Source organism: Schistocerca serialis, chromosome 2 (assembly GCF_023864345.2).
Source record: "Schistocerca serialis cubense isolate TAMUIC-IGC-003099 chromosome 2, iqSchSeri2.2, whole genome shotgun sequence".
NCBI classification, from domain to species: domain Eukaryota; kingdom Metazoa; phylum Arthropoda; class Insecta; order Orthoptera; family Acrididae; genus Schistocerca; species Schistocerca serialis.
The window spans coordinates 490,659,989-490,680,514 of NC_064639.1; positions in this window are offsets into that span (position 1 = coordinate 490,659,989).

A 20,526-nucleotide genomic window follows, 5' to 3' on the forward strand; every position below is an offset into this window, starting at 1 on the left:
TGCCACGAGGCGAGGCGGGAGCCACGTTGGGGAGGGGCCGCATGGCTGAACATGTGTGTCAATGTGCCCTATGCTATTTTGCCTTCAATGATACAGACAAGTGAGGCCTGGAGATGTCTCGCATATGCGAATGGCGTGAGCACGCCTTGGATGCTATGACCTCAGTATAAGCGTGATTGTAAAGAGGCATGCAACTTTTACATGCATTCGACAACTGCAGCTAGCTGTGGCTGTGACGGGGTGCACTGGAGCCAAGCGGGGGCCTGTGTGTGTTTTGACAGCCGACGGCCGCCTCACTTCGCAGGGTTTGTGGTGTGCGCGGACCAGCTCCGATCGTATGTGCACTCAGTAAATATGCTTTCACTCTGATGCGATTGCATCATCATCTGCATCTAGGAGATAGGAATTTCTCAGGTGTGAAATATGAATGGGGATGCCATAATCTCATGATTGCGGGCAGCTGTGCACGGTTTGACATTTGACAGATGCGTCACTTATCGCTACCTCCTGTGTACTCTACTGGACAGGGGGCAGCGGAATGTGCTTGCATGCGTTGATTACATTATTTCGCGAGCAGGTCTGTAGGCCGTGCTATGAGATATTTGATCAGTTTACAAGTACTGAGCGTCTCTACACATCAGTGTGAAGCATTATTTAGGAGCAGATTTCTATTGTGCACTGAAATTGGGAGTTGGCTGCGTGTCTGTGGGCTGTGCTACATGACTCCAGACACATGAGGGTGGGTGTTTTGTATCAGTGTGATAGATATACTCCATCCCCAAATAAGTTGTTTCAAAATAAATAGAGTGCAATCCTTCCTTACTCTCCCCAGCAGCCCAGAGAAGGCTGTCATTTTCGCGCCATTTCGCCCCCACCATCTTGGATTAGATCACAGGAGGGAAGACAGCATCATATGGTGACAGTACTGTGTACTAGGTCAGTTGGACTCTAAATCTCATGGTGGAGAGACTGTCTGCAAAACAAAGACTTCTGTCCAGAGTCGTTTTCCTGCCTTTTACCCCAACTATCATGGGTTACGTCACGAAACGGACGATAGCGTCCTCTGCTGGTGGTATGAGTGCTAGACCTCGTGGAGAACACATTGTTTGATGCCATCATAGATAACTGTACTTGCATCATCACCTGACGTCACGGTAGCGCAGCTGGTGGCTACAATATGAACTAAGCCAGTTGGGCTCTGGAGCTCGTGGTGAACACACTAGGCGACCCCATCTTAGATTTTGGTACTTGCATCATCACCTGACTTCACTACAGCGTCCTCTAGTGGCATCGATATGAACTAAGCCAGTTGGGCTCTGGACTCAGTGGCGAATACACTCGGTGGTGGTACTGCCTCTAATTGTTTAAATAAAAACTGGTGTATGATTTCGACAGTTGACGATTAGCAAGCATGTTTGCAGGGTCTTTTAGATGGATTATAATTTGGACAATTTAAGAGTTGTTTGGCTCTCCGGACGTAAATGTATTGCATTATTTGCGAGTGATTTGCATGTCTGTACATCTTGCAATGCGTTATTTTTGACTGTTTACAATTAGCAAGCGAGTGTGTAGAGCCTTATACAAGAGTTATGTAGGAGTAGTTTGCACGTCCATATGTTGTGGGGCATGTGAGAGCGTGTGTTCTGTGATAAATATACTCCATCCCTAAATAAATTGCTCCAAAATAAATAAAGTACACACCTTCCTCTCTCCATCAGCCTAGTGCAGGCTGAGTCCTTTTACCACCAACCCCTAGGAAGAGGTGGCGGTTTGGTGGCTTAGGTTAGTGGAGGTGAGCTTCGTTTGGAGTAATTTTCTTAGGTTGTTAGCGAATGGCGGTTGGGTGACTTAGGTTACTGGAGGTGAGCTTCGTTTGCAACAATTTTCTTAGGTTGGTAGTGAAAGCCCAAGTGACCTTTCCTTACTGCCAGAATTCAAACTTGGCGCCAGTTCCTAGGAGGAGGTGGTGCTCAGGTGTCCTTTCTTTCCCACAATTTTCTTAGTGAGCTTTGTTTCCTACCAATTGAAACTTAGCGCCAGGTCTTAAGAGGAAGTGGCGGTCGGGTGTCTTAGGTTAGTGGAGCTAGGCCAAGTGAGCTATCTTCCAGCCACTTTGTTTGCTTAGTAGAGATAAGCATGGTGTCATACATTATCATGTTGTAATTTGAACTTCACGCCATTTTTCTGGGGGAGGGAGCCGTGGCACTTTCCTGCCAAAATTCAAACTTCCCTCCAAAATCCGCCATCTAGATTGACGACACAGCCGCAATCTTGGATGACGTCATCGCCGCCATGTTGGATGGCGTCATCGCAGCCATCTCAGATAACGGTACTTTGTTCTTGTGCCACCCTTGTTCCAATACTGATAAGAGTGAGGTGGAAGACAGTTTTCTAGGCTTTCTCACTCCACAGCAGCAATGTTTAATAATAAGAATTTTTTGTGTTGATCCCATACCTGTTACTGGTATCTATTGTGGCTAATGGAGCGAAAGGCAGTATTTAAATTGCAGTTAATGTACATACCTCCATCCTAAGTATAGTTTGGGGTGCGGGATAGCTAAGACCATAATGGAAGGGGATTCGTTGATAGTATTTCATCAGTTGTTATGTAAAAGTGTAATGCTTGTAAGTTCAATGAAGGTTTTAAATGAGTAATTTTACTGTCGCAAAGAAGCAGTAAATGGAAATTTTGGCGAATATGTTAGTGGGATTCACATCACTGTGTGCATATTTTGTGTCCAAGCCACAGAAAGTGAGGCGGTTGAAAATATTACAGAAGGAATTAAACTAGATAATGGACGCTGTTGATGTTCGTGCAATCACCATCCACCTTCAGCAATTTAGAAGAGTTACAGCACCAGTCTGAGGGATTTCCATATGTTGATCAGAGAAGAAAACATGTTTCTGAAGTGAATACAGTGGATAACAAAGGGAGATACTTGAATCTGAAGCTAGATGTAGTGCGGCTACTGACACAGCAAGTAGCAGTGTGCTGTAAGAGATGGAATTAGTAACATTAATCTGAAGGCAGTGCCAGGAGCTACGGGCGGCAGTGGTCGAGGCTTCGTGATTGGTGCTAGTCCATGGGATGTGTGCCCCTGGTCTTCTTTATGTCCTTGCGTGCTTCTTTCATGGAGTTAGTTGGAGAGAGCGGGTAGTTATTCTATTCGTGGGGTGGGATGACTGCAGTTGTCACCAGAGAGAAGCTGTAACAGAGTAGGAATATGGAGATGACCAGCAAGAAGGCACAATAGTTATCGATCATCAGAGAGGGCAGCCAGCTAGACGAGGCGGAGTAGAAGTTCGTGCAACAAAGCAACGGAGGCATCCTGGTGGTGGGATGCTGGGTTTGGAGTAGTGGTGACGTGCTGTCAACATGGGCGCTGGTTCTGGACTGGGCGAGCGGGCGTTGCTTTGCTTTGTGGTTCCAAGGAACAGAGTGCTTCCAGGATAGAAGTTGCTATTAGCTGCTGAATATGTTGAGCTATGATGTTTAAAGGAGGTTGTGCCGGTTGCGTTCAGTGAAAACCTCTGTCGTGCAGATTACTGTGTGTGGCTTGATAAATTTAAATTGTGCCAGAAGGCATATTGCTGTTTTAAACTCTGAGAAGCTGCGTTTCATTCCTTACTGTATTCTATAAAATTTTGACCCCCTTTTACTGTTAGCACTGAGTAAATAGTTCTCTTTTGTGTTTTTGTATTAACTGTACTGCCCGGTTTTAATCGGTGTATGCCTTACTATTCTCATTTTCCATCCCTAGGCCAATCTGAAGATACCCCAAAACGGCGAAACGCGTCATTTGCTCTAAATAAATAAGATTTTTCAACCGATACTGCCTTACTTCAAGAGATAAAAGCTTTTCCACTGAGCTATAACTTAGTTATTAACTTATTCTATTCTCTTTCAGTAAGTTGAGAACATGTTATTTTAATCGTGTTGTAATTGATTTTCAAGTTACTTTTTAACTTTCTGCACCCAATTTGTTGATGAAGTTTAGCTGCACCTGAGACTATCGGTACAATGTTATCAGCAAAACAAACGTCGTTCTGAGATTTTCCAGTAACAGATGCTGGTTCACTTTCAAAATGACATGAAGTGCAGCGGTAACGGTTGCACTTATACAAAACAATTATTTCATCTTACCAAGAAATATATTTTGTTGAATCACTTCTCTTACGCATATCACCCACTGGCTATCCTCGAAGGAGTCTACAGTAGCCAGAATAAACAATCAGAAAATGTCTATACATGAGAACGACACTAATACACACACGCTCAAATATACCATGAGCCCATTACGATACAAAGTACGACGCCAGAGTTACTGATGACTCGAAAAAGCGCAGACCCAAAGAATGGGGCAAGTCGTGTCCAACATCGAAATAATTTCACACTCAAGTAGAAAACTCGATCAGAAAAATGAATATGATATCAAGATGAAGACATAACAATGTGTAATGAAGAATAACAAAGAAAATAATTGAAGATGGCACATGAAGTTCCGAAACAACATGAGCGAATGAGGCATTAATCGTGGCTTGCATATGGCGGAAAATTTCCACAGTTCTTCTTTGAAAGCATGTGATAAGCTATATCCAAAAGTTAACTAATAATATTTTTTTCTTTCAAAGTACAGTTCGGAGTCATACACAGATTGATCGAGTACAAGCATGTCAATGGCGACTAACGTTTGATGAGTGCAGTAGGTGGCGATAGTAAGGTCTATGGACACTGAGGTTTAATAAAGGTGATTTTCAGACCTGAGAACCCTTTTTAAAAAGCACGCAACTGAAGCAGGTCACAAGAAGTTGTTTTAAAGTAGCTTGCGTCGTTATTTAAGAACAGTCCTTGGTGCGAAAATACTTAGCCCTCCTATCTTCAACACTAACACTGTATGTTTCTTTCCCAAGAAGTATGAGTCTCTGTCAGAAAGTATTGCTGTCTGGATATGGACCAGACAAGGGATAGTTTCCGCACGTAGATTCACTAAGTTTTACAACGACTTTTTAATACCGTATTATCAACTAAAAGATCAGCCAAGTGACTGGTTTGTTTACATTTGGGTCATAAATTAGACTTGCATGAACATAACTTAGGAAAGAGACAGAATATTCTCACTACGCCACTACACAACGAAATCGAAACTGCTACCGGACTCTTTCATTTAATGCTAAGCGTTTTTTTTTTATCATTTAAGTGAAATCATGATTTAATGCTATTTGTGCTCTTTACGTAAGAAGTTATTCTAACTGCGCGTCATATACTTCATTAGTACGCTTACCTCGTAATAATATCTGCTTATCACAGTTTGTTGTTATCTCAAAGGCCTTCATTTTCTCATGAGCTACTCAGAAACACTTGTATGCAAGATTGTGATAAAGTAAGGTGCTCTGCCCCTTGCTCGGAATGAATCCAACTTCGGATTGGGTCAGCGACCTCACTGCTGAGTTGTGGGCGTTTAACGACCTACTGTCATCCAGATAGTGACGAATTGTGTGATAAGTTCGCACCCTACTAACCCACATTCGGTACAGCAACGCTGCTCCCACAGGAGGATTACTTTGTTCATATTTCTCTGTGGATTACCATAGCATGTTTTAATTCTTATCATTACTCACTGGTTCTTTACGTATTGAAGGTAGTATCTAAGTGGAGAGAGACCAAGGATTAGTCGATTTGTAGCCTACTCACACAGACGTTTCCAGTATAAGGTAGAAATCTAGGTCAGAGGTCCGATTTGATATGCAATTTTAATCCACCATAGATTTTCCTCTCTCAACTCAGTGGCTCTGTGGTTAATTGCCAAACTATGGATCCAAAGTTTGCAGTCGATCAGTGGTCAGCGCTGTACGTTTTATTCGACTAATTGTTTGATAAGTTCGCACATTACTTATCATATTCCGTGTGGCAACACTACTCCCACCAGAAACATTACTTTGGGCTTCAGATTTTCTCCCTCGATAATTTAGTGTGACAAATTCCTAGTGGTTCATGCTAACACCACAAGTTAAGGTAATTGTGTAAGCGCGATATATTCGAGTCAGTTAGTGGGGTCTTCTGCGTGATCTACAGTGTGTGTACTTACATATCTGTAGAAACATTTCAACTTCAATTATTTTAATTTCTTGTCGTTTTTACAAGCCCTGTTGTAGGACTGACAGTGTGATAGTGATGTCATAATGTGTAGACTATTTTCGGTGGGTGATAAATGAGGCTAGCTAAGCACATGCTGTGATTAATTTTTGGTTCATAAATTGGGGTAATTTGGATAAAACTAAAAGCATATGGTGGCCTTTTGTTTACATAAGGTATTCAGCCAAGTGACTGGTTGATTTACATTTTGGTCATAAATTAGACTTGCATGAACATAACTTAAGAGCACTATGAGCAGTTTGTTGACATAAGGAGGCTATAACATGTGGACAGTTTGTTTACATAAGGGGAGCAATGGGTCTATTGACCCAGAAACTGCTCTGCCCTACCCCTTTCATTAATGAAGTTAATTGTTTGTGCAGTATCAGCATAGAGTGTCCAAAATGTATACAAGGAAAGGTGCGCCACTGGTAGCCCTGTAAATGACGTAGGAACCATGGTGATAGATAGATCATAACGTACAGGGACTGAACGGTGTAGTTCGCATCAGAAGTGATATTAAGATGTTTTGGTGGTGCTTTTTGTTAAAGAAAAAGTGTGTGAAATCTTATGGGACTTGACTGTTAAGGTCATCAGTCCCTAGCTTACACACTACTTAACCTAAATTATCCTAAGGACAAACACACACACCCATGCCCGAGGGAGGACTCGAACCTCCGCCGGGACCAGCCACAGGTGCGTTTTATATTATGCTTTTACCCACCCATTGAAGCCATCATGAAGAACGAGGAAGTATATTTTTAAAAATTATCTGTCACCAGATAATGTGAGATGACAAGAGCAGTGTTCGCAGGGCTGCATGCACACTCTCGATATGTGTGCTGAATCACCCAATCTTAATTCCATAGTCAATGTTTGGGACAGTGTAGAACAACATCCTTACAATATCCTAACTCTGTCGGATATAATCATCAATGATTCAGCTGAGTTCAGCAGTCCTGAAGCAGCCTATGGACGATCTTCTTTGGCCTGTTGCACCATTAGCGAGGCTAGAGGTGGTGTTAGACCGAATTAGCATGATGTCTCCTCGAGTTGTTTAATTTTTTGTCCTGTGTCCTTACTTCTACATGACTTCATTGATACTAAAGATTTACTTTTTAAAATAAATTATATGCTTCTCATATCTTCTCACTGTACTGAATACCTGAGCGCTTTATGTATTACTTTTATTCTGAATCTTAAACAAGACTGCCATAAACCCAAAGGCTGATTTGAACAGGAGTAGTTCTTCTTCCACCTGAAACTCAATAACCTAGACAGTTATAAGGGAACCTTGGCATAAAGAGCCAAATTTTGTAAAATTACATACTTTTCGTAGTTTTTTATGATATATGTACATAACCACATCTAAACACTTGGAGAATTGCCCATAATGTATTATGCTTTTTTCTGAATTTATCCTGCAGTTTTAGTTTTTTTATGACGAAAAGTGCGCTAAAGTTGATAAAGTGTGGTTAAATAACGAGCTAACATAAACATTAGGCTTTGCTAGAGGTCAGTCTCACCATAAACAAGGTTTCAGAGGGTGGGGGGGGGGGGGGGGGGTGCGGGGGAGGGGCAATATGAAGCATTAGCCTCATGACTACTCTTCTACACTTCATTTTCTAAGAGTCAGTATCAGATTAATTTACACCATGCACTACTTTATCCATTCATTATTGGATATTATAATTTGTATTATAATTTAAAATACGTCACTATCCATTGTACATCCAAACTTTGGAAAATGACTATCCACATATAAAATCGTACTTCATTTAGTTTGCAGGAAGCAACAAAAACAGTTATTGGACTAATGCCCATTGACCTATCAAAAACTGAATCATACAAAAAAAATATATATATACGTAATCGACCATACCTTCCAACCAGTAAATAAGTTTTCAGTCACAAAAAGCGGTTACGATCTTATGCCCTAACGTTTCGGAAATGTTACAAAGGATGATGTAGGCCTCTGTTAGCTTCCTCATCGTCACATATGTATCGAAGAACTAGGATCAAACAGGCTTAATTTCACAAGTGAACGAAGACATTACTGAAAACAAAACACAGAACAGCTACAGAACACAATGTGTGAGAATATTAACACTACTTTTCAATCTTCTTTCTAGATATGAGCGTACGTTTATTCTCTGAGCACATGGCAGGCACTATACCGAAGAGAATCTCAGCAACTGTTCAGTTTAAGAAACCATACGCGAACGCTCTTCCAAAACACCTGCAGGTTGACTTCCGAAACATGGCAACTACTAGTACGGCGAGTCACCGCAGGGAGCGCTGAAGAACATGCCACAAACCTTCTATACATTCTTTATCTCTTTGCCCCACTCCTCAAATCAAGCTCGCCCTATCCGTTAGTAATTATGTCAACCCTGCCCCGATGCGGCACTAAGTCCCACAGAGAAGAAGGAGAAGATAAGCATGTTCTTTCTATTCTAGATTTCCGTCATCTGTCCACTCCGATAGCTGAGTGGGACTTCTGAATCCCGTCAGAAGATATTCATCGTTTCTGATCTTATTTACTTACTGAATGAGTAATATCAGTTTACATTAATTAAAGGAATACGAAACCAGATTATAAACATCAAATCATCTACAATAGTGTACTTTCATGACAGCAGAGCTCAAACTCTTTTGAAGACAGTTCGACATTCCATCATTGTCTTCGGTCCTCTGTTTTATGTCTATGGAAAGTGAATGGGTGTTTTAAGTACCGTCGGGCAGGGAAGGGTTAAGCGTACTTATCTTCTTTTTAAAGTGGTGTGTGGTGTGCGGTATCGCAATCCCCCCCCCCCCCTTCGCTTTTCCCTCCCTCCCCTCCACTCCCCCCACACCACCACACACTATTGTCTAGTGTACAGAGCTTATGTATGCAGCCACCAGTAAACACTTTCACCTTGAGTCCGCAGCTCGTGGTCGTGCGGTAGCGTTCTCGCTTCCCACGCCCGGGTTCCCGGGTTCGATTCCCGGCGGGTTCAGGGATTTTCTCTGCCTCGTGATGACTGGGTGTTGTGTGATGTCCTTAGGTTGGTTAGGTTTAAGTAGTTCTAAGTCCTAGGGGACTGATGACCATAGCTGTTAAGTCCCATAGTGCTCAGAGCCATTTGAACACTTTCACCTTGAGAAGTGCAGCCGTGGTTTTCTGTGAGATGAGGTGTTGGTGTTGGAGGGCTATCCGCTGCCGGCCGCGGTGGCCGTGCGGTTCTAGCGCTGCAGTCCGGAACCGCGGGGCTGCTACGGTCGCAGGTTCGAATCCTGCCTCGGGCATGGATGTGTGTGATGTCCTTAGGTTAGTTAGGTTTAAGTAGTTCTAAGTTCTAGGGGACTGATGACCTAAAGTCCCATAGTGCTCAGAGCCATTTTTTGGCTATCCGCTGTTAAAAACAGATACCACTACTGCAGAGGCATCTTGGTCCTTGGCTGACGTCGTACAGATCATGGAGCGACGTTGTGCTGTGCATAATGGACTGGAATCGCATTATGGAAGAGAGAGATTTAAATTCTGTGTTCGGACTTCTAGTATCAAGTATTCCGTTATTTTCCTAAATTGGTTGAGGAGACTTTCTTGTCCAGTCAGGGATTATGTTGTGAATTCAACTACCTAATTGCTGACGTCTAAGACGCTCATCTTCCTCGTTCTGGTACAGATCAACGGCAGGCATTTTAAATAAGAGGCTTAGGCAGAGCTTAGGCGAACTCAGCCTACTCTCAGTGGTTAAATGTTCTATCTTTTAGTACAGAGACAAACTGCATGTTAATGGCGTGTTCTACTTGTAATGAAATGGTCGTTGCCCGTTAGTTATTTGAGTGAAATACCGAAGCCATATGTCTGCTATTTGCAACTGCTGTGACATTTATTGTTTGTATATCCTTTCTGTCGCTCTCATTCATTCACAGATAAAATGTTTATGTGACAATAATATTATGCAAAAAAGCTATTTGAGCATAATAATGGTAATCAGAATAAAATAACTAGATCACAATTGTTTTTATTCGTACTAACTGGTATTATGACCGATTATGATCTGTAAAAAAAATTAAAACTCACGTAATTAAGAAAATGTATCGGAGAAACGTTAGAGTCGGTGATACAAAAGTCAAGATAATAGCATATAAATGTTGCTTGTGAAAACAATGCTAATCACTGTAAAATTTTACATCAACATATTGTAATGTTATTAAGTCTGCCAGTGTTAAGCTGTCTGGCTTTACAACGAGTAGTTGCAGTATAATGAAGAGGTACGTGCATTTTACTACTAGGATAGGTGATTTCTGCGTACTTGATGTGGTTGGCAATATGGTAATATATAAATGACACCTCATGACGAAATTATCTATGTTGTCAGATGACAGTGACAAAGGTGATGATGGATTAAGTTGGCACTGAGCCTGAAGACATCATGACTCATATAAAGGCATGAACGTGGCTGAACGAATGATGGTCTGCTTTGAACGAAAGTTGTACACAACTTCGATTGGACTAACGATAGTAAAACATCTGTGTGACTCTTTTGCACATAAACGACTTACGATTCTTGCTCGAAACAAAGTTGTTGTTTCAGTGAATAATAATTCATAGCTTTACGTAACAAAAAAGATTGTTTATGGCCTTTGACTTACTTCATACAAATTTTTTTTCTGATTTTTCCGGGTTTTTGATATTCCAGATGGGCTACAGGCCCCACCTGTTCCTGATGAAAGAGGTTCCAGTGATGTAAGAATCAACGGCCTTACCGTTATGTGACTGCTTTGAAAAGTGAAACCCTCTCATACAAGGTTTCATTCCCGTTGTTCTAGAACAGTGGGAGTGACGTAACTTTGAAAGAAAAACGTCTGAGGAGTTCAGTGACATTAACTTGCTTTGTAGGCGTTCCCTATCTCAGCAGATACGAAGAGACAAGCAGCCAGATCAATGTCCACTCGGCAGTACGGAGCGCTTTCGAGATGCAGACATGCACTGCCTGATAAGATGCAGTCCACTGACCCACATGTGACCAGGCCACAGCCGCAGCGCCTGAGCGTAACGTGACGGCCGACGGGAGTGGAAGTACCGACGTAAATGTCCACATTAGGACGAGTCATTTAATCTCAGTCTACAATAGAAAGTTATTAGCCTTAAGATTAGTAGTAGGGAACGTATGTGCACTGCAGGTATTTACGACACATGTGCACTGGTAACGACGGCACTTCAAAAATAGTTCAAATGGTTCTGAGCACTATGGGACCTAACTTCTGAGGTCTTATGTCGCCTAGGATTTAGAACCACTTAAACCTAACTAACCTAAGGACATCACACACACCCATGCCCGAGGCAGGATTCGAACCTGCGACCGTAACAGTCCCAGACTGTAGCGCCTAGAACCGCTCGGCCACACCAGCAAACGACGGCACTTCACCATAGGGCAATTTTATTGTTGGTACGCTTATCAAAAAGTTGGTCGGAATTTAAGCTGCAGACAATATTAGTATATGTGATTCATAATAAACAATATCCTTTCCATAAGAATAGTCGCATTACAGTTACAAGTTCACACGAAATTTAGTTGTATAATATCCCTTTAAGGGGAGTTTTACGGAAACTTCGTGGAAGAATGAAGGCAAAAGTATGTGGAGCCAGCCACATACATATGTGATTCCATAATTCTACTTCTGCCTCAGTTATAAGCAATTTGATCAGTGGTTAGTGTTTATTTCCAAGAAGGAGTGATAGGAACTGGGTAGCAAGTGAAACATTGGAAATTATAATGATATCTATTGAATGTAAATGGAATATTCGATATCCTTCCAGAATGTACAAAAGAACAGAAAAACATATGAAATCAACGAAAGAACTCTGATCTAAAGAGACATGTCATAAAATACTGAAGAAATATGCAACACACGGTAATACCACACGCTCCAGATGCTCAAGGGGAACTTGAGGTACAAGAATGTGATTAAATCGCCTATTATGCTAGGTCGGTAGGCAAATTACTCACTACGTAACTCAGTGACATGCAAAATGTCAGAGCCACTATATGCAAAACAGCTTCACTGATTAGACATTTGAAGGGGCAGCCCATAGGTAAATTCGAAAGTAAACTTCTACATGTCATAAAATCGTAACTGGACTCTCATAAGATACAGTCCATGTAGTTTTCAGACGAAGAAGCACCACGAAATAGATCTTTTCAACCCAAACTTTGTAGAAAATGGCTAGCAAAACATACTGTTAAGTATCGTCTAGAGAGAGAGATCAGAAATTTGTATAAGAACTGCAAACAGCGTCCCTTCTATAGCGTAGAGAGACAAAGGGACAGTATAATAGCAGTTATTCACTCTGTAGAGTATGCAACTGAGACTACCACTACGTGACTCATCACACACACAAACACACACACACACACACACACACACACACACACACACACACAAAACACAATTTACTGCACCCTAGTGGTCAGTGAAACGAAATCATCTACCAGAGCCTCTTAACTTTCAACGGTAAATTTTGTATAATATTGAATGAATATCAAAACAGTATAATTGAGCCACACATTACTACAATTTAACTAGTAATAACCTACACATACAATCAACACTTTGTCCGGAAGTTTCTTTTACGATCGGCGATCAAAACCATTCCAAAGAGCCCTTTATCCACTGTGGTCGCAAGTCATGGGATACCTCGTAACAGCGTGTCGGATTTCGTTTTGCCCAGCGTTCTGCAGCAACTCGACGTGATATGCACTCGGCAACTCGTTGGAAGACACATGCAGAAATAGTGAGCCGTGCTGCCTCTGTAGCAGTCCATATATGCGAGAGATTGCCGCTGCAGTATTTTGTGCACCAAGTGACCACTCAGTTTTGTTCATTAAATACTCGACTGGATTCATGTCAGGTATTCTGGGTGCCAAATCATTCGCTCGAACCATCCAGGACGTTCTTCAAAGCAATCGCTAACAAATGTGGGCCGGTGATATGTCATATGGTCATCAGTAAATATTCCATTGTTGTTTGGGAACATGAAATGGTCTCCAGGTGGTCGAAAATAATCATTTCCAGTAAATAATCGGCTCAGTTCGACCAGTGGACCCATTCTATTCCATGTAAATGCCACCAGCTTGAACAGTGCCTTGTTGACAACTTGGGTCCGTTGGTTCTGCGCCACAGTCGAAACCTACCATTAGCTCTTAACAATTGAAACCGGGACTCATCTGAGTAGACCACGGTGTTCCAGTCGTCTGAGGTCTAACCGACATGGCCACGAGACCAGGAGAGGCGCTGGAGGTGACGTCCTGCTGTTAGCATAGGCACTTGCGTCAGTCACTTCTGCCATATCCCACTATCGTCAAATTTCGCCACACTGTATTAACGTATACGTCCGTCGTACGTCTCTCATTGATTTCTGCTGTTACTTCATGCAGTGTTGCTTCTATTGAATTCGCTAACGATTTGCGAAACGGGATTGTCCCCTGTGTCTAGCTTCAACTACAATTCCGCATTCAAAGCCTGTTAATTTCCGTCTTGCGGTCATAATCACGCCGGACACCTTTTCACATGAATCATGTAAGTACAAATGACAGCTCCGCCAATGCACTGCCTCTTTATTCCTTACGTATGCCACCTATATATGTACATATCGCTATCCAGTTATCGAAAACATTCGAAGCAGTTCTGGATAAACGACGTTATATAGGAATCATACATGATTTCGCTTTATGACAACACCTTCAGACACCCTCAGATGTTACCAGACTTTACAGGTTTGTCACCGAATCTGCGTACCTTCATTCGAGCTGGGTGTCCAGGTGTCCTGATACCCTGGCGTCCTTCGCTACATAGTCACGCTAATAGTCCGCTAGGCCTTTGTCCCCAACGGTTCCTTTTCCCACAGCGAGAGGCACACAAATTACAGTTACTGCCAGCCTCCGGTTAATGATCTGTCGCAACTTGCCTGCCCGGCTATCGTGCGAACAAACACAGAAACAGAGACACACTAGTCAGTTAATTTGAAACCACTGACAGGGTTGTTAAAAATGGCAAGATTGGAAAGAGGATCACTGAAACTATTGCTATGCTGATAAAGGAAAGAATTGGAAGAAAGTGCATTCGAGTCTGCAAAGTAGCAGTTATTTCTCCGATCGAATTGACCTATCACGTCTAACAATTTGCTCCACATTAAGTCATGAAAATTCGGCTGACGGACTTGTCAAAAGCAGTAGACTCAGGAATAATAGAATATGAGTTGATAGGATGATCGGCAAATATACGGGGCGGTCAGGAACAATCTGAAAAGCCTGACAGGTTAGGTTGTGCTAAGAAATAACTGTTATGAAAAAAATTCGATACTTTGCGCCGTTTCCGATTTAATTAGCCAGTCAGATCGTTTGGGTGCAAATCGGAAGCACTTACACTCGCTACAATGCAGTAATGCACAGACGTCTGTGATTCCGTGAGTTACAACTTGTCGAAATGCTCATTACCAGTTAAAACGCGCCTTTTACGGATGGTAGATGAGCAAAAGCTGAGTTTGTTGTGTCCGAGGAAACCAAAGAAAGACCACGTTTGGCTACACTGTCAATAGGAGGATGCTTGACGTTGCACGTTCAATTACTTGATTGGCTAATTTCAAAGGCAATTAACGTAACAAATTTTTTCTTTCAATTATTTCTCAACACAGTCTACCCTGTAATACCTTTACAGACTTTTCAGACTGTTTCTAATCACCCTGTATATGAGTGGCCAGTCTTCTGACTGATTTGTTGGTATCCTTCAAGACGTCCTTTGCTATGCCAACCTCCACATCTCGGAGTAGCACTTACACTCAACGTCCTTCACTACTTGTTTGACATAGTCCAGTCTGTCTTGCTCTGCACTCTTTTCTTTCTACAGTATCCATTGCTACCATGGAAGTTATTCCCTGATGCCACAACACGTGCCCTATCATCCTGGTCCCTCGTCTTTTCAGTGTTTTCCACATATTCGTTTCCTCGCCCTTTCGGTGGAACACCTATAATTTCTTACTGTTAACTAAATTTTCAACGTGGTTCTCTAGCTTCTTATTTCGAACGCTTCGATTCGCCTCATCTCCGGTTTCTCCCCGCTATACAATTAATTTCGAAACGAATCTGAGTTTCCTAAATTTCACTTTCCTTATTTTGGAAGCTAGAAGACGTCTCTTTGTGAGGAATGCCCTCTTTGCTTGTACCAGAAAGCTTCTTATACCCTCTTTGTTTCGTCCGTCATACGTAATTTTGCATCGAAGAAGGTAGAAGTCCTTCACGTCGTCTACTTCGTACTCCCCAGTTTAGACGTTAAGTTTATCACTATTAATAGTCCTACAACTCATAAGCATATTCTTTGCGTGGTATATCCTGATTCCACATTCCGTGTACATTTTTGAGTTAATTTCATCAACAGGTCCTGAAATTCTTCCTCAGTTTCAATGATGATAGTAATTGTTGTGGCGTAACAAGTTTGCTACGCCACACTGGGAAGGGAGCCGAAAGAAAGGCACATGTACACACACGCCGACTGGCGTCAAGTCTGGAACAGGATAACTATTGAATGGTAGCAAGAAAAGTACGTAGCTGCTTTATACTTAACTTTTATTCTTTGATGAATACAGCGTTCTTCTTGAGACATTTATACGATAACTCTCAAACTAGGTAGGGCTAATGGCGCCTTGCTAGGTCGTAGCCATGGACTTAGCAGAAGGCTATTCTAACTGTCTCTCGGCAAATGAGAGGAAGGCTTCGTCCGTATTGTCGCTAGCAATATCGTCGTACAACTGGGGCGAGTGCTCTATCGTATATCGAGACCTGCCTTGTGGTGGCGCTAGGTCTGCGATCACACAGTGGCGACACGCGGGTCCGACATGTACTAAATGGACCGCGGCCGATTTAAGCTACCAACTAGCAAGTGTGGTGTCTGGCGGTGACACCACATTCCTCCCCCGCAAATCGGCGAACGGTCGTGTGATAAGGCTTCCGCCCGCCGTGGGTAGGACCCCATGTTGACGTATGCGATGAGGTGGGGAGCCTAACAACAGGCGAGGCTGTGCCACCCGCACCCGGCCATTCGGTCCGAGGGGATCTAGGAAACGCCTGAAAACCTAGTCCAGGGTGCACGTCAACATGCGGGGTATGCGCCCGGAATGAGACAGGAGGGGCCGAAGGGTCGACCTCCATTGCGTCGGGATACCCGACGCGCGATGACGTCATGTGGTCCGGAGCGGGCAAGAGGTCCATGACGGAGGACGGCTGGTCACGGGAAGCGATCGGCGGCGCGTGACCCAGGGAGGCGCTTGGCGGCTGCAGCGAAGCGTCGAATGCGGGCGGCGCCAGCGGGAGAACAGGCGGCGGCGGCGGCGGCGGCGGCGCGTCGCCATGGGGCAAAATGGAAGGCAACGTCGGTAACACCTGGGGATGAGGCGAGCCAGTAGATGGGTCCCCAGGGCGCTGACCGGACGGCACCGTCGCTGAAAGCAGACGGGGAGCGGCAGAACCCTTGCGACGACAGAGGCGCAGCTGATTGAGATGCCGACGCACCTCACCAGAGGCCCCCAAAACCAAATACATCGCGCGACGAGGCAGCGAAGAATGCGTCCTGCGAGCCAACGCCGTGAACCTCGATAGTTGCGATAAAATACAACGTCGCCTGGAGCAAAAGCAGGAGTCTGCCGCTGCACAGGAACCTGATGCGGCGGATGCAGCAAAGACATCAAGGTTCGATGAGGACGACCGTGGAGCAACTCAGCCGGCGAGCGACCATCTCGGGGCTGAGAGCGACACAAAGACAAAAAGAGCAACAAGGCGTCCTCCCGAGAATGCGACTCTTTCAACTTCAACATCTGTGACTTGAAAGTCCGGACCAATCGTTCAGCGGCACCGTTGGACTGAGGCGAAAACGGCGCGGTTGTCAGATGTTGAATACCATTGGCCTGGCAGAATGACCGAAATTCTGCGGACATGAATTGTGGGCCATTGTTGGAAACAATAGTCTGTGGAAGACCTTCAATGCAAAAGATAGCAGACAACGCTTGGATGGTGGCAGAGGACGTCATGGAAGACATCCGGACAACAAAAGGAAAATTACTGAAGGCATCGACCAGTACCAACCATCGAGCATTCCAGAATGGACCAGCAAAATCAATGTGCAAGTGTTGCCAAGGGGAAGTGGCTTTTGGCCATGCAAAGACTTTCCGCGGCGGTGCGGATTGTTGTTCGGCACACGCCATGCAAGAAGAACACATATTCGTAATCGCAGCATCGATTCCGAACCAAGTACAGTGCTGACGCGCAAGTTGTTTCGTTCGCACCATACCCCAATGTCCTTGGTGAAGAAGCCGTAAAACCGAGGACTGTAACGAACGTGGGACCACGACTCGGGACTGATCATTATCAGAACGCAACAACAAAACACCACTTCGAACAAAAAGTCTCTCCTTGTGAGCAAAAAATCGGCGAACCAACGGATCCTCGATCCGAGACTTTGACAAAGGCCATTGCGTAGCAACAAATGCAAAACGGTAGCAAGGACAGGGTCAGCAGCTGTGGCTGTAGCTACACGACGAAAATCAATCGGAAACGATTCGACCACTTCATCGGTTTCCGAATCAATGAACATGCAAGCAAGTTCGGAAGAATCGAATGCTTTATCCTCAGCAACAGGCAAACGGGACAACGCATCGGCGTTGCCGTGCTTAGCAGTGGACCGATACAAGATATCGTAGCGGTACTGCGAGAGGAAAATAGACCAGCGAATGAATTTCTGCGCTGTACGTGTAGATACAGGCTTGTTCGGATGAAAAAGCGACGTCAAAGGTTTGTGGTCTGTGATGATGGTAAAGTGACGACCATACAAGAAATCATGGAACTTAGTAACACCAAACACGAGAGCCAAAGATTCTTTCTCTATCTGTGAATAATTTCTTTGCGCCGACGAGAGCAATTTGGACGCAAAGGCAATAGGGCGATCATGCGATCCAACTTTGTGTGCAAGCACAGCACCGATCCCGAAATCCGATGCATCTACCATCAACAAAAGGGGTTTCCGGGGATCGAAAGGCGTGACGCAAGTATTAGAAAGCAACGCCGATTTCAACTGGCGAAAGGGGCGTTCGCATTCCGTCGTCCAGACGAACGGAACACCCTTACGGCGTAAGCGATGAAGCGGAGCTGAAATGGAAGAGGCATTGCGCAGAAAGCGATGATAGTAGGTAATTTTACCCAACACACTCTGCAGCTGCTTCACATTTTGAGGGGAAGGCAAATCTTGTATGGCACGGAGGTGCTCTGGACTCGGATGTATGCCTTGGGCATTGATGACATGGCCCAGGTATGGTAAGTCACGAGCAAAAAACACACATTTGTCCTTCCTCAAGCGAAGACCATTTTGTCGCAAGACCTGAAATAACGTTCGTAGGTTCGCAAGATGATCTTCTTCTGTCTGTCTGGAGATCACTATATCGTCCAGATAGTTTGCTGCAGTAGGGACCGACGCACAAGTAGTTTGTAAATATTGCTGAAACAATGCAAGGGCGGATGCACACCCGAACGGCAGTCTTTTGAACCTGTACAATCCAAGATGCGTGTTAACCACCAATACGCGCTGGGATTCGTCGTCCACCGGTATTTGCAAGTACACATCGGCTAGGTCCAACTTTGAAAAATATTTTCCCGGGCACAGTTTAGCAAAAAGATCTTCCGGGCGGGGCAAAGGAAAAGTAGCAGTCACTAGTTGTGGATTCACTGTGGCCTTGAAGTCCACGCAAAGTCTCAATTTTCCGGAAGGTTTTGGCAAAATTACTAAGGGTGAGGCCCAGAGAGAAGCTTGCACACGTTCAATTACACCCTGTGATTCTAGATCGTTTAATGTTCTTGCGACCTCATCACGCAATGCGTGGGGAACATTGCGCGCTCTGAAAAATTTCGGTTGCGCGTTTACTTTCAGTTCCAAATGTGCTTCATAGTTTGTAGCGCAACCTATGCCCGGTGCAAAAATGTCTGCAAATTCGTCACACAGACGAGAAACACTGTCTGAACGCACAGTCTGATTCACTGATAGGACCTGATTTACAATAGACATGTTAAACAACTGAAATAAATCGAAACCAAACAAGTTCACTGCAGTAGAAGAACGAAGAACGAAAAACGACACAAGTTTTGTTTGTCCCTTGTATGTGGCAAGAAGGCTGCACTGTCCTAACACAGGTATATTCTGTCCTGAATAACTTTTTAGCGTAACATTTGCGGCACGCAACGGAGGTGTGCCCAGTTGTTTGTACGTGTCGTGATTGAGCAATGAAACTGCAGCTCCGGTATCGAGCTGGAACGGTATGACCTTGCCATTAAAGTCCAAATCGACAAAAAGTTTATTGTCCTGCTGACGACAAGAGCGACTGTCTCGTGCAATTTGAACAGACACTGGTACAGAATCACTTGCTAATTGACGTGATTTCCGGCGACGTCGACGCACAGTTTTTGTGGGACGAACACAGTCACTGTTAGAGAAAGTGTCACTGGACGAAGCGGAATTAACTACATGAATGTCGATGGGCGAAGGTCCACGAGCCTGAGTGTCCTTGATTCGATTCCGGCGCGAAGCAAAGGGCCTGGAATGATTGTCTAATCGGAGCTTTTTCTGGCAAACACTTTGAACATGTCCTTTCTTATTACAGAAAAAGCAAATAGCTTGGCGTGACGGGCAATGTTCACGCGAACGTCTAGTAGCACAACGCGGGCATGATTTCACTGCATTTGTGTGCTGGCGCGGCACACCTGGATTAAAGCGTGGCGGCAGCTGCGTTGGTGTGCGCAAGGGCAGTTGACCGGGCTGCGTAGCGCGAGCGCGCCTGGCGGGCCGGTTAATGTTACACACAGCTGGCGAACTTTCAAAAGATTCCTGAGCACAGTCTAGTGTGTCTTGTCTATCCAATATGTCTATCACTTGTTGAAGGGAGGGATTAACTAGTTTCAAAATCTGTTCCCGTATGCGAACATCAGAAACGTTCTGTGCAATTGCATCACGCACCATTGTATCTGAATAAGAAAGGCCACAGTCACATTCAAAGGCACAGTCCCTAGTAAGTCCTTGCAATGTTGCTACCCACTCCCTATTAGTTTGAGCGGCCGTACTTTTCGTACGAAAAAACGTATACCGTTTGGCAACCACATTAACTGATTCTTTGAAATAGGCATCTAAAGCAGACAAAATCTCATCGTAGGACAGAGTTGCTACGTCGCGTCGGGGAAACAATTTCACTATCACACGGTAGGTGGACACACCGACACAAGAAAGCAAAAACGGCTGCCGCTCATTACCTTGAATTCTGTAGGCGGCTAGATGAAAGGCAAACTGGCGGGACCATTCCCTCCACGATTCGTGCG